Source organism: Tamandua tetradactyla, chromosome 6, assembly GCF_023851605.1.
Source record: "Tamandua tetradactyla isolate mTamTet1 chromosome 6, mTamTet1.pri, whole genome shotgun sequence".
NCBI lineage: Eukaryota > Metazoa > Chordata > Mammalia > Pilosa > Myrmecophagidae > Tamandua > Tamandua tetradactyla.
Window position 1 is genome coordinate 80,042,722 of NC_135332.1, and position 15,069 is coordinate 80,057,790.

General features: G+C 36.8%; 1 long non-coding RNA gene and 1 pseudogene across 2 annotated transcripts in view; both read left to right on the forward strand.

Moving 5' to 3' along the window:
- LOC143686161 (uncharacterized) overlaps positions 1 to 15,069 on the forward strand; it is a 229,126-nt gene that overhangs the window by 115,808 nt on the left and 98,249 nt on the right. The gene's annotated exons all lie outside the window — the stretch shown is intronic.
- On the forward strand, positions 3,629 to 4,546 carry LOC143685675 (olfactory receptor 7A10-like; annotated as a pseudogene).

Here is a 15,069-nt window from a genome sequence, read left to right on the forward strand (position 1 = left end):
TTTTGCAAGGCATGTGCTCACATCTGGAATGAAGGTCAGTTTGTTCCTAGATTATGCATTTTACTAATAATTTTATTTCTTCATAAATCTAATTTTTAAAAAACAGTGGGGGCAGTGCAATGGTAACTCAGCAGCACAATGCTTCCCTGTGCCTGCCCATGTAAAAATAAATAAATAAATGAAAAAATAAATAATTTTAAAAAGCAGGTTTAAAAGTTGCAAGGTTATAGAGACAGTTTCCAGAAAATCACATCCATTTTTGCTTATTCTGAACATCTTCTGTCCACAATACCACATTACATCTCTGTGTTATAAAAGGCAGTTTCACAGACTCTCTTTGTTTTTGATGTCCTGTTTATGTTTCAGGTGTGCTGGCAAGGTATTCTGTAAAATGTCCCTGAGTTGTAATTTATTTTATGTTCTCCTCATGATTAGAATGGGATTATGGGTTATGAAGGAAGACACCAGAGATAAAATTCTATTTTCATTACATTATGTATCCAGGGTACATCCCATCAATATCACTTTTCCCTGTAGATGTTGACGTTCATCAACAATGCTTGCCAGGTTTCCCCACTTTAAAGTTCCTCATTTTCCTGCTTTTTCACATATCACCTTTGGAAGGGGGGTAGTACTTGAAGACACACTTTAGGAGTGGGATTCAACTCACCTTCTTGAGACAGTTATATTTACATAAAGTTTTGCATAATCTGGATGGGAGATTTTTGTCTTCCTGCTCATATATTACATATTTTCTTTAAATCATTATGGACTCATGGCATTTATTTTATACTTTGGGTTGTGATACAATACTCATTTATTTATTTTGTTGTGAGGTTCATTTCAGTTTGGGCAATGGGATATCATACAGAGGTGCTCTGTGTCTCTTGGATTTATCTCAATCTTTGAATGCTTCATTTTAGTACCTACTTAATTTCTGGTGGTGCAAGATGCTCCACACTCTTCCTGTATATATCTATTCCAGATCAGCCATTTCTCCAAGGAAACTTCTGTTGAAGAATGGTCTTAAAATAAAGGTCCGGGCACTATCTGTGCTCCCTGTTACTAAGACATCAAGGCACTCTCCAAATACAGAGTCAGAAAATATTTGTGTGTCTTCCAAGTTGTGCATATACACAGACACATAGATAAGCCCATTTGTAACCTTCTATCTATATTAGCCTACTCACACTTATGCATCTCACTGTAAACCATTGCAAGGTAGAATATTTACTGTCCTGCCCTTACTTATGGTTAACCACCCACTCCACAGTAGGAAATGTGCTTTCCTCATCTGACATCATCTACTTAATGGCTTGATTCCAGTATACATATGCAGATGTGATATTATTGTCAACCTACACTCTTTTAAGATAAGTTTCATCCACTAGAATAGAATACTTGTGCAGTTTTTGTCCCCTTTATTTTCCAGACTCCATTCATATCCGGTATTACCATTTCAGAACCTTTTACCCACATCCCCTCATTAGGTGTGTTTCATACGATTGTAGCACAATTAAATTTTTTTTATCACATTTTGTATCCCATCCTGGCATTCCTATTATCCTGACAATCTTTTATTTGCATATACTAAGGGTTATCCTTTGTTTTGTAAACATCAGTTAAAAATGCATAAAGTCAGGTGTCTATAATTATAGGATTATAGAGAATAGATTCACTGCTCTGAAAAGTACTCTCTGATTCACTTATTCAACCTTCCTTTCCTCTTCCCAATCCCTTGAAACCAGTGTTCATTCTATTTTCTCTATTATTTGAACTAATCCAGAAGTTCATATAATTTAAATTATACTTATGCAAGATCTTTAGACTGCTTTGTTTCAATGACTAGTAATCATGTTAGATGCATGCTTGACTTTTGTGATTAGAGGGAACATTCATTTTTATCACTGAGTAATATTCCATTGTATAGATATAGTTGAGTGTGTTAATCCATTGACTTTAAAGGACATTTTGGTTGTTTTCAGATTTTGGAGATTATACATAATTCTGCTATAAAATATTCATGTACAGGTTTTTGTATGGATTTAAGTTATCAAATCAGCTGGATACTTAAGGGCACAATTTCTGGACTTAGTGGAGAGACTATGTTTAATTTTGCCAAATACTGCCAAACTGTCTACTGGCTGCAGCATTTTGAGTTCTCACTAGCAGTGAATGAGAGTCTGTATTTCTCCCCATTATCAATAGGCCACAGTATTGTCAGTCTTTAGGTCCTCTGGTATTCTAAGAGTTGTGTCATAGTATATGACTGCAGTTTAATTTTGCAATTCCCTAATGACAAATGATGTTGACCCTATTTTCACATACTTCTTTGCTACTTGCATATCTTCTTTGTTTCAATTTCTCTTCAAAATTTTTGCCAGTTTTTCCATTGGGTGTCATCTTTCTTTAGATAGGTGTTAATGATTCTTCATACATATGAATACAAATAATTTATCAATATCTATCATAGGGCATAAGTTCTGTATTTTAATGAAGTCCAATTAACAAATGTCCTCTATCATAGATCATGATTTCGGTGATATTTCTAAAAACTGGTGGCAAAAGTACAGGCCACCAGATTTTCTTGAATATTTTCTTCTAGAAGTATTATACTTTGCATTTGAATTTTGAATACAGGATTCATTTTGAGTTAATTTTTTTTAAATGCATGCAGTGTTTGGCTATGTTCCTTTTTGTTTTGCATGTTTATATGCCATTGTCCCACAGTGTTTATTGAAAGATCTTACTTCTTCCATTAAATTGCTTTTGCCCTTTTTCAAAAGCCAGTTGACTGTATCTGTGTGGGTCTGTTTTTGAGTTCCCTAACATCTGTTTTCCGTGTCTGTTGAGTTCTCACAGATAAGTTCATGTGTCTATTTCACCAATACAACATGGTTTAATCATTGTGTTTTAATGGTTAGACTTGAAATCAGATAGTATTGTATATTCTAGTTGTATATCCTGGAACTTCAATCTTCTTCAATATTCTCTAGGTAGTCTAGGACTTTTGCCTTTCCTTATAAAGGTTAAAATTATTTTGTCAATTATCAACCAACTAACTTCTTGACATTGGGAATGGGATTCAATTGAAAGTATAGATCAGTTGTAGGTGAAATGACATATTAACAGTACTGATCTTTCAATCTATACTGATAGGAAAATTTTATTTATTTTAAATTTTATTGTAATGACTTATATACAACTCAAACTTTTCATTCTATCCATTTTCATTGTGCAATTTAGCAATATTGATAACAATAAAAATATTGTGCTACCATCACTAATATCCATGGCCCAAATATTTCATCACATACTGCAAAATAACTGGTGAAAAGATCTTTGAATGAAAAAAAGTCTAAGAGCATTTGAGGTGGTACATATTACCTTGGGAAAAAGTTTAAAATTATGGACAAGGAAGGCTTCTTCACAATAGCATCAAGGAGAAGTAGAAACATTTGTTTACCCTGACATTATCAGATAAAAGGTACTAAATCTCTTTATGATAAAAAATAATCAAGTTAATATATTCCTAAAACAAACCATAACATTTATGTTAATTTGTTGAAAGCTGCTTGTACCTCAATCTTCTTTGTCCAGGCTCTGTTCCAGTAGTTTGATGAGTTACATGGATTTAGGGAATGAAACACGTGTTTCAGAATTTATCATCCTGGGACTCTCAGAAGACACAGAAGGGCAGCCCTCCTATTTGCTCTGTTCCTGACAATGTACCTGCTCAATTTCATTGGGAACCTGCTCATGGTCCTGGCCACCATCTCTGACACCCATCTGCACACACCCATATATATCTTCCTTGCTAACCTGTCCTTTGCAGAAATCTGTTTCACCTCCACCACTGTCCCAAAGATGTTCATGAACATTCAGACAGAGAGCAAAAGTATAAGTTATGGAAACTGTCTCACCCAGATGTATTTTTGCATGGTTTTTGAGGAATAGATGACTTCCTCTTAACTGTGATGGCCTAAGACAACTTCTTGGTCATCTGTCACCCACTGCACTACATGGTCATCATGAACCCCAGGCTCTGTGGGATCCTGCTGCTGGCATCATGGATATTAAGTGTTATGGACTCTCTTTTACATAGCCAAATGGTTTTGTGACTGACTTTTTGTACAGATTTTAACATTCCCCACTTTTTTGTGAACTTGCTCAAGTAATCCAACTTCCATGTTCTGACACCTTCCTCAATGACCTAGTGATGTATTTTGCAACTGGAATTCTGGGTGTTATTCCACTCACTGGCATCCTTTTCTCTTACTCTAAGATTGTATGCTCTATTTTGAGAATTTCATCATGTGGAGGCAAGTAGAAAGCATTTTCTACCTGTGGGTCTCATCTTTCCATAGTGTCTTTGTTTTATGGCACAGGTCTTGCAGTGTTTCTTAGTTCTGCTGCCACCCAAAATGCAAGGGCAAGTGTGATAACTTCTGTGATGTATACAGTGGTCACTCCCATGCTGAACTGCTTTATCTATAGTCTTAGAAACAAGGACATAAAGCACACCTTAAAACTAATTTCCTGCTGAGAAAGTTTCTGTGTACAAGGATCCTTTACTTCAGGTTCAGAAATTTACTCTGCATTAATAGGTAAATACTGGGAGACATAAATCAAAATACTCTTGGTTTACAAGAGTCTGATTAACATTTTTTGAAGAAGTTAGAGGTATGTCTTTCGAGCAGAATACACAGAAAAACAGTCCAACCAAGAAATGTAATACTTCTGCTATGATCAGGAACATTGCATAATCAAGAAGATGCCATTGAAATTGTTGGATTGGCCACGCAGCATTTTCTGCAATTCAGTAGGAAGCTTTTCCAGTAAGCATTGGTTACACATGCACAGGGTCTGATAATTCACCATCTTCTCTAACACAGAATCACAAACTGGAAGGAGGGAAAAATGCCTGTTAAGGACCAGTCCTCCTCTTCCATGCCACACCATATCATGTGGATTGTATGGTGGATGCCAGACTTTCTTATATTTGAGTGTACTTCAGGTGGAAGGGTGATTGTATCTCTTTCAAAATTTCCAAATACTTCTTGTTTTCTTTTCAGTACACCCAGCTACTAGATAGGCTCTGAAGAAAAGATATTTGGTAGCTCATGCTGTGAGGGGTGGACACTGTTCCTACTCTTATATGTTTTGTTCAACTTAATGTCCTCAAGATTCATCCAGGTTGTTGCATGTATTATGACTTTAATCCATTGTACAGTTGTGTAATATTCCGTCATATGTATATGCCACAGTTTGTTTATCCACTTGTTCATTAATAGACATTTGGGCTGTTTTTCATCTTGGAACCTGTGAGAATCAAGCTAAGTTTACCTTTCACAGAAAGCAATGCCAGCAGGGAGAAGGGAGGACCTCTGACATAAGCTTAGAACCAGCTCCAAATCTTTGATGGCCAGGGTCATTAAAATGTAAAATGTAATAAAAGGGGGAACCTTGGGCAGCAAGTTCAAATTAGTTAGATTATCTGGATAGACTGTAACCTCTGGAGTACTTCGTGGGGAATCAGGGGAGGGAGTGCTAGCTAGGTATGGTATAATCATCTGAGCATTCACTTGTTTGGCACACCAGCCATCATTTTGTGTTCAGCTGGGCACCCACTCTTGCAAGATTGTGAATAAATTCTTTTCTCCTCCACAATTAGATGAGCACTTGAGCTCCTTCAGGTATGGCACTCTTTCTAAAAGCAACTGTGAATACTACTGCTATAATCATTGGTTTGGAAATACCTGTTTATGTCTCTGCATTCAGTACTTCCAGTATATGCCTAGTGATAGGATTGCTGGATCGTATGGCAATTCCATACCTAGCTTCTTGAAAAACCCCCAAAATGCCTTCCAGAGGGGTTGCACTATTCTACATTTCCACTAATAGTGAGTAGGTATGATAGTTCTCCACAGACTCTCCAGTACTTGTCATATTTTTGGGGGGGGGTGGGGGTTCATGGTCTGGGAATTGAACCCAGGTCTCTTGCATGGCCATTGTAGGGTGTGTGAGGTGATATTTCAGTATACTTTTGATTTGAACTTCCCTAATTGCTAGTGATGTTGAACATAGTTTCATATGCTTTGGAGCCATATGTATTCCTCTTGGATAAGTGTCTATGTTTTTCTCAACTTTTAGATTGGGTTGTTTGTCTTTGTGTTGTTGAATTCTAGCATCTCTTACTATATTCTGGACAATAAACCCTTATCTGATATGTCATTTTGAAATAGTGTCTCGCATTGTGTAGGTTACCTTTTTATTTTTCAAAGAAAGCCATTTGATGTGAAGAAGTATCCAATTTCCAGGAAATACCCTGTATTAGTTAGGGTTCTCTAGAGAAATGGAATCAACAGGGAACACTTGCAAATATAAAATTTATAAAAGTGTCTTACGTGACTGCAGGAATGAAGAGTCCAAAATCCACAGGGCTGGCTGTGAAGCCAATGAGTCCGATCTGGATGAACTCTGTAGGAGGGGCTCACCAGCTGAAGCAGAAAGAGCCTGTCTCTTCTGAATCCTCCTCAAAAGGCTTCCAGTGATCAGATTAAACATTATTCATTGCAGAATACACTCCCCTTTGGCTGACTACAAGTGTAATCAGCTGTGGATGTAACTCATATGATCATGATTTAATTCTATGAAATGTCCTCATCACAATGGACAGGACAACACTTGTCCAACTAAACAGGTAACCACCACTTGGTCAAGTTGACACATGTACCTAACCATGACATACCATTTCTCTATGACTTCTTTCATTGCTCACACTTTGGGTGTAAGGTCTAGGAATCCACTGACTATCAACAAGGTCCTCAAGATGTTTCCCTACTGAAATTTATGATTGTAGCTCTAATGTTTGGGTCTTTGATAAATGTTAAGTTGATTTTTGTATGAGGTGTGAGAGAGGGGTCCTCTTTCATTCTTTTGGACATGGATATCCAATTCTCCAAGCACTATTTGTTGAAGAGGTTGCTCTGTACAAATTGAGTTAACTGGACTGCCCTATGCAAGATCAATATTCTGTAGGTGAGAAGGTCAATTTATGAATATTCAATTTGATTTGATTGCTCAACATACCTATATTTATGCCAGTACCATTCTGTTTTGACCACTGTAGTTTTGTAATATGTTTTAAAGTCAGGTGTTGTGAGTTTTCCCACTTCATTTTTCTTTCTCAATATATTTTTAGCTATTTGGGGCACCTTGCCCTTACAAATAAATTTCATTATTTGTTTTTCTATTTCTGCAAAGTATGTTGTTGGTATTTTAATTGGTATTACATTGAATCTATAAATCAATTAGGGTGGAAATTGACTTTTTAACTGTACTTAGCCTTCCATTCAATAAACACAGTGTCTTCCAAATCAACCTGCCATTCCACTGGGGAGAGTGGTGCCAACCTCCATGGCTTGGGAGACTTACAGTTGTGCATTGTGAACTCAGTCCTTCCACCTGTTCACAACCAGTATGCAACGTGTGTCTGGTCACAGAAGTCCTACTAAATGCAATTGCAGAAGAAGTAATCATATTTCTAAGTTATTAGACATGAAATATATGAAGAGCTAATATTTGACAGGAAGAATATTAAATGGGGAGGCAGATAGACAGAGAACAGAGCTTGTGTAGGCTGTTGAAGTTAAGGTATGTTTATTGCAAACTTATTGTGTTAAAGATTTAGTATATTAAATACAAGCACCATGGTGACCACAAAGAATATATCTCAGGTATACGGAGAAAGGGAAATGTGAAGAGAATCAATTTGCATTGCTACAACAGATCTTTTATAAACAATGTAAGGCAGCATAAGAGGAAATTAGGGGTGAAAAAGGTATAAAATGTATAAGAAATGAGTGACAAAATGAGTAAAGTATCTCGTGCCTTATCAGTAATTACTTTTATGTAAATGACTTAAACTCTCCAGTCAGCAGACCCTGGTTGGCACATGGATACAAAAGCATGTCACAACTATAATTTGTTTACAAGAGCCACAAGTTGGCCCATAAGACTCAACGTTTGAAAATGAAAGGATGGAAAAAATATTCCAAGCAAATAGTAACTGAAAGAGGTTGCATTGCCTTAACTAATGTCTGATAAAATAGACTTTAAGTAAAAATCAATTACCAAAAACAGTGAATGATTATATGTATTAATAAATAAATCAATAGAATAAGACAACATAACAATTATAAACATAAATAAACCGTGTCACAGTGCTCCAAAATACATGGAGCCAACATAGGTATAAAAAAGATTCTGAGAAAATTCCTCAGTAGGAAGTTAAAACATCATTAGTTATGGGGATATGGAAGTGCTTCTGATTTTAGGGTTGAAAGATCCAGAAATTGTGACTTTTTATCCAAACATGGAAGTAGGGAATGTCTCTTTCTATTTATTTGATAAAGTTACAATGTGTTTGACTTAAAGCACCCTATTTAAATTAAGCTTTCAGTTGTCTCTTGCATAATAAACATCATTTCACCTTGCCCGCCTACCCACTTTTCCTACAATTTCCCAATCTTGAATGAGAGATAACTTGTAAGAATGGATTTCTTGAAGAATATGTATTTCTTAATTGACTTTAAAATCACAAGCGAGCTTTTCCTTATTTTTTTACTAAAAGAGTTGTGGTGGGTTGTCCTACTCTCTTGGAAAATGTACCTATATCAGTCAAACCTATTTATAAAATTATGATATGAAGGAAACTGCAGCACTTCACTTTTGTGTCTGTCTTCCCATTGTATAAATGTACCTTGAAAGACCTTTCTAGTAATGGTGACTTTCACATACTGGTGTTTTGTAGAGAAGGTTATCTAGCTTTATCCTCCTTATTAAGATCCTGTTGTCTTATGCAGCTCATTGTCATCAGTGATTATAATGGATGGTCTCTGGAATAAGGTACTAGGAGAAAACATGTCTTTCAAGGGGAGTCTAGAAGGAGACACCATTTATAAATATATGTTATTATATGGCCATAGCATCAAAGATGATCTTAAAATGGTGATGGAAAATTTTCAATTAAGCATCGATTTTACCAAAGAAGGATTTATTTCTCATGATGTGGTTGCCCTTGTTGAAGTGTTCAATCTTGATGTACACATGAGGGATTATGTTCATTGGTGTGCAGGAATGTGTTGTGTGGTCTGTTATTTTATTGGCTCATATTCCCGCCTCTGCTTCAGAACTTCCTGTGATGTGTACAAAAGTGTTTCCTTTTAATCCTCTACATTAAGTGTCTGCCCATTTTTAAATATCATAAAAACACAAAAGTATAGGTGAATGAACAAACCTTATCTTTACTCTATCATCCCTTTATGTCACTTATCATCAGAACTTTCTTCAGTCCTTTAAAGCAGAAGATGAATGATATGAGAATTATGATTCCTGCCTTCAAAATATCTCTGGCAATTGAAAGTTCTGATTCTAGTTATGTACTGTATAAACACACATGCCCTTCAAAACTCTCCTAGTTATATGAAAAGGAAACTTGTCTGTGGTCACTTTTAAGCACAGTTTTAAGAAGCAAACTTTAATAAGTATTGATCATAAATGCTGTCTTCAAGTGCCTTGTGCTGGTTTGAAAGGATGTATGTACCCTAGAAAAGCTGTGCTTTATCTAATGCCATTTCATAAAGGCAGAATAATCCCTATTCAATGCTGTATGTTTGAAACTGTAATCAGATCATCTCCCTGGAGATGTGATTTAATCAAGAGTGGTTTTTAAGATGGATTAGGTGATGACATGTCTCTACCCATGTGGGTGGATCTTGATAGGTTTCTGGAGTCCTATAAAAGAGGAAACATTTTGGAGAAGGAGAGTGATTCAGAAAGAGCAGAGAAGAATGAAATAGCCAGGAGAAGCAGAAAGCCCACAAGCCAGTGACCTTTGGAGATGAAGAAGGAAAATGCCTCCCAGGGAACTTCATGAAACAGAAAGCCAGGAGAAGAAGCTGGTGGATGACGCCATGGTTGCCATGTGCCATTCCAGATGAGAGAGGAAACCATGACTGTGTTCACCATGTGCCTTCTCAGATGAAAGAGAAACCCTGAAACTCATCGGCCTTCTTGAACCAAGGTATCTTTCCCTGGATGCCTTTGATTGAACATTTCTATAGACTTGTAATCAGGACATTTTCTTGGCCTTAGAACTGTAAGCTAGCAACTTATTAAATTCCCCTTTTTGAAAGTCATTCTGTTTCTGGTATATTGCATTCTGGCAGCTAGCAAACTAGAACATGCCTCAAGAAATGGAAGTGGCTTTTTCTCAGAGAGACTGGATTAGCGTAGCCTTTGCTGTGACAACCATTTTCTGCTGCCATGGCCCCTCATCTTCCAGCAGCATTCATTTGAATGTTTGTTTTATTTAGAGGAGTTAGAGAACAATTTTTAATAAGTACATATCATGCTAAGTTCTCAGGTGAACATATATGAAGAAAGACACATGAGTGAAATAGATACTCATGGCATGTGCAGGCTTTTGTAAGCAATGGTCTTGCAAGTTATTGGTGTAATGAATGGGGTCTAGAACCAGGAATTGAGTGTGCTCACAGGATTGTCAAAAAACACACCACAAGCCAAAGCCCAACAATAATGAAGAAGACAATGTCAAGAAAGAAAGACTAAAAAAAGGATCTACTTCATTCACTATCAAACCACATAAAAACAAGTGTAAACTCATAAACTTGAGACAAGCTCAGGAAGAACAGAGAGATCAGGGCATAATGGGGAGACCAGGAAAAGGCAGGTGCAGCAAGAATATCTGCTCCATCTGCCTCCCTTGAATCCAGAGTTGCCTCAGCTCCCACGCTGGCTGCCTGTTCTCTGTCCAAACTTGCTCTGCTCTTTGGGCTCCATTCAAGGAATTTTTCCCCATTAGCAAGGACAGACCTGACTTTTAAACTTTTCCAGCCTTTAGCAAAGTAGTTTTCAAATATTTTTGCCCATACCCCAGAGTAAGAGGGATTTTCATTACATTGTGATCCACAATGTACTGTTGTGCATACATAATACACAGAACACACAACTTATACATACACAACACACACATACACACCCAGATTCACACACATCAATGCAGATGCACACACACATGCAATGCAGAGTCAACAAAGAATTTCATGAAATGATTTTGTACATACCCATGTTATGTGTTGCCCTTTGATAGTTTCTATGCTTCTTCATCTTTCTATTTAATTCATTAGAAACAATTTATCATTTTGAACCATCTCAGAATATGACATACATGTGTCTAGCAATTTCTCCACACCATTTTTAACCTCATAGAGTCTTCTCTTTCTCTCATCATTGAAAATTCCTGTGAAGCCATGTTCTTTTCTTCATTCACACAATATGCATTTATTCATCTACTATCATAACTGAGTAGCCAGTTGAGCCCAGTACATAGAATATTTCTATATACCTAAGGGGTTCACAGTCTACCAGGGTAAAAAGAGATGAAAGGCAGTAAAAGGAAAATGTTGTAAAAAAAAACCTTCCATCCAAATTAAGTGCAGGAAAGAAGCTTATTTTCCTGTGGGGATGTTAAAAGGAAATTTTCACAAAGTGCTTAATTCAGGCATCCCTCAATGAGGAGGCAGAATTTTCCTGGTGCGAGGGAGTTACAAATTCCAGTTGCTTCAGTGGGAGAAATCTGGACAGAAGGGAGCAGCTGTGTAAAGGTGCTGAACTTTGAGCCTAGGTCAAGATAGTGAAGGTACAAACCAAGGTCAAGGTCATGGGCATCATAGTCAAGGTGACAGAGGCCATAGTGTGCTCTCTGTGTCTGTGTCTCTGTGTGTGCTTTTGTGCAGTATGAGCACATGTATGTGACTGTGTGTGTTTTGTGTGGTCAGGGCAGAGACGCCTTGGTTCATACTCCAAAATAATAGAGACCACATGAAAATCCGTAATTAGAAATCAAGGGGGCATTCATTTCTATTTGTGGGAATCTTTAGAGGCCACACTATTAAAGGGGAAGACATACAAGATGTGGCTAAGGAGCTCTATTTGTCCTGAAGTTCCAGCAGCAACGAGGCCACCTGGTCCTTAAATCTTCTAAGACACCATCTCGTATCACTCACACTTTGCTCTCTGTCCTGAACACAGGCACCTTGTTGACCTTTAATATTGGAAACTAGCCTATTCTTATGGCTTTACACTGAGCATTCTTTCAGCAGATCACACACTACTCCAGATTTCCTCATGGCTTCTGAGTTCTCATCTGAGAGGCATCTGTTAAAATGTCACCTTGCCTTCTGGTTTTGCCTGAGCACCATCAAATATAATACCGCATTTTTCTATAACCTTTTTTTCAATATCTTATTTTCCTTTTCTGAAAATGGCATTCCTTGGCATGCTATATGATTCTTATTTATTTAACTTACATTCTTTCTCCATCATCAGACTGTGGCTTTTTGCATCCCATTGCCTAGATAGTGTTTTGCATATAGTCAACTCTCAATATAGAAACATCAAAAGAAGAACAGGCACAGTGTGGGACAGGAAATTATAATCAGAGCTAACACTAAGGGACCACCAGCATGTCCCAAGTATAGAAATTAATTTCCTGCATGAAACACGGAGACATAGCATGTCCACTAAATTATTAATCCCTATTTGTATGAAAATCAGTAGTGACTCTTTTCTCTTTCTTCCTCGCTACATCAGGCTCATGGAACCAGACAACAGAACTCTAAGTTCAGAATTTCTTCTCCTGGGATCTTCAGTGGAACTGGAACTGCAACCCTTCCTCTTTGGGTGGTTCTTGATGATGTACCTGGTCACTGTCTTTGGGAAACTGCTCTTCATCCTGACCACCATCTGTGACTTCAACTTACCCATGTCCATGTACTCATTCCTCTCCAAACCTTTCCTTTTTCTGACATCTGGTTTGACTCAACCTCCACCTTGAAGGTGGTGGTGAGTTTATAAACAAGAGCAAAGTCATTTCCTGTTGTTGCTGCCTCACCCAGATGTACTTTTTCCTACCCTTTTTAAGAATTCCTCCTAACTGTGATGGCCTGTGATTGCTCTGTGGCCATCTGTCACCCACTGCATTAGGTGGTCACTATGAGCCCCTGGCTTTATCCTGCACTGGATGCTCAGCATCATTCTTGGGATGGTGTTTGAGGTGAAACATGCCACCAAAGGAAAGCTTGCAGATGAAAACATACCATGGAGATGTGCAGGTGGGATTCTGATATGATGGACAGAGTGATGAGTAGGTTCCCCATGAAGGTAACAAGGTACATGGAGAAGAACAGACCAAATTGAAGAAGCTGCAGGTTTTGTTCCTTGGCCAATGCTGTAAGGAGGAAACTATCAACTTTTGTTTGGCCTCTAGATTTGCCCAGGATAAGGGGGAAAGGAAGACACAATTAATCCCAAATACAGTGTTTTTCCAAATGATAATAATATCCTTAATTGGAACCTAGGGATCTCATGGAGCCATTTGTTTGGACTAAAACCACATCTCCTGGCCGACCAACTATATGTACCATCACTACCTAGAAAATGTTTTCTCAATGTGCAAGATTCTCAAATTGTATTCTTCAGATGGCCAGCCCCTGCAGTGCTTGGAAACTTTCAGGGAGTCCAATCTTTGTTTAAACTTTTATGTTGTCTCTAATTTAATATATTAAAAGGTTGACTTGAGACTTTATCTAGTATTCTATTTTTTCTCAACTTTAATCTTGGTACTAGCTTATTCTATCTCCCTGAGAGGTCCTTTAAGTTTTACTTTAGTTCATTCTCTCAGCTACATTACACTCCCATTTGCCACACTTAATATCAATTTCTGTGTGCTCACTATTTCAATAACTGGGGCTTTCTTTTCCTAGGTCTGATCTTTTCTCTGCCTTTCCACTTTTACCCTTATGCCATTTATTATTCACCACTATTTTCTAAAAGATAGGTGGAGCCTAACTATCCAGAAACTGATGGGTGAATAAATAAAATGTGGCCTATAAATACCATGGTATATTATTGACCCACAAAAAATGAAGTTATATGCTCCAACCTGAGTGAACCTTGACAATGTCATGAATGAATTGATCCAGACAAAAAAGGCAAATTTGTATGCTCTGTCTTCTGAAATATATAGATTAAACAAATTCATAGAAATAGATAGTACATGACATCATACCAGTAGTCCAGCATAAAGGACATGGAGAGAGATATTGCTTAATGGATACAGAGATTCTGTTTGGGGTTATGAAAAAGTTTACTTAAAAGATGTTGGTGATATTACCCAATATAGTAAATGTAATTATTACAGGTGAATTGTATATTTTGCAGGGAAAATTTTAAATATTGAGTTTTAGATTTTTTTTAAAATAGAGTTTTGATTTTTTGTTTACTGTTTAAATGAATAGAGATAATGATCATTTAATTAACTAAATAAATTGAGCAGCATCCAAGGATATTAGGATAAAATTAAATGAGACATACATTCCTTGTAACTTGGTAGAGACATGCCATAAATTCTGAAACATGTGTTTCATTCTCTAAATCCATGTAACTCATGAAGCTGCTGGAACATAGGTCAGAACAAGGCAGGTTAGGTACAGGTGGATGTCAACAAGTTAACATAAATGCTATGGTTTGTATTGCAAATATATTGACTTAATTATTTCTTATTAATTATATAGAGATTTAGTTCCTTTTGTTTGAAAATGTGAGGGTAAACAAATGTTCCTGCTTCTCCTTGATGCTATTGCTAATAAGCTATTCTTGTCCATAATTTTAAACTTTTTCCCAAGGCAATATGTTCCAACTCAAATGTTCTTACACTGTATTTCATTCAAAAATCCTTTGACCTGTTATTTTGCACTATGTGATGAAAAAATTGGGAGAAGGATATTGGTGATGGTAGCACAATATTTTTATTGCAATTAATATTACTAAATTGTACCATTGAAATTTGTTAGGCTGTTAAATTTTAAGTTGTATACAGATTACTACAATAAAAAATCAAAATAAAATATTTCCATCTGTATATCTAGAAAGAACAATACTGTTAAAATGTCATTTCATCTCCACCTGATCTATACTTTCAAT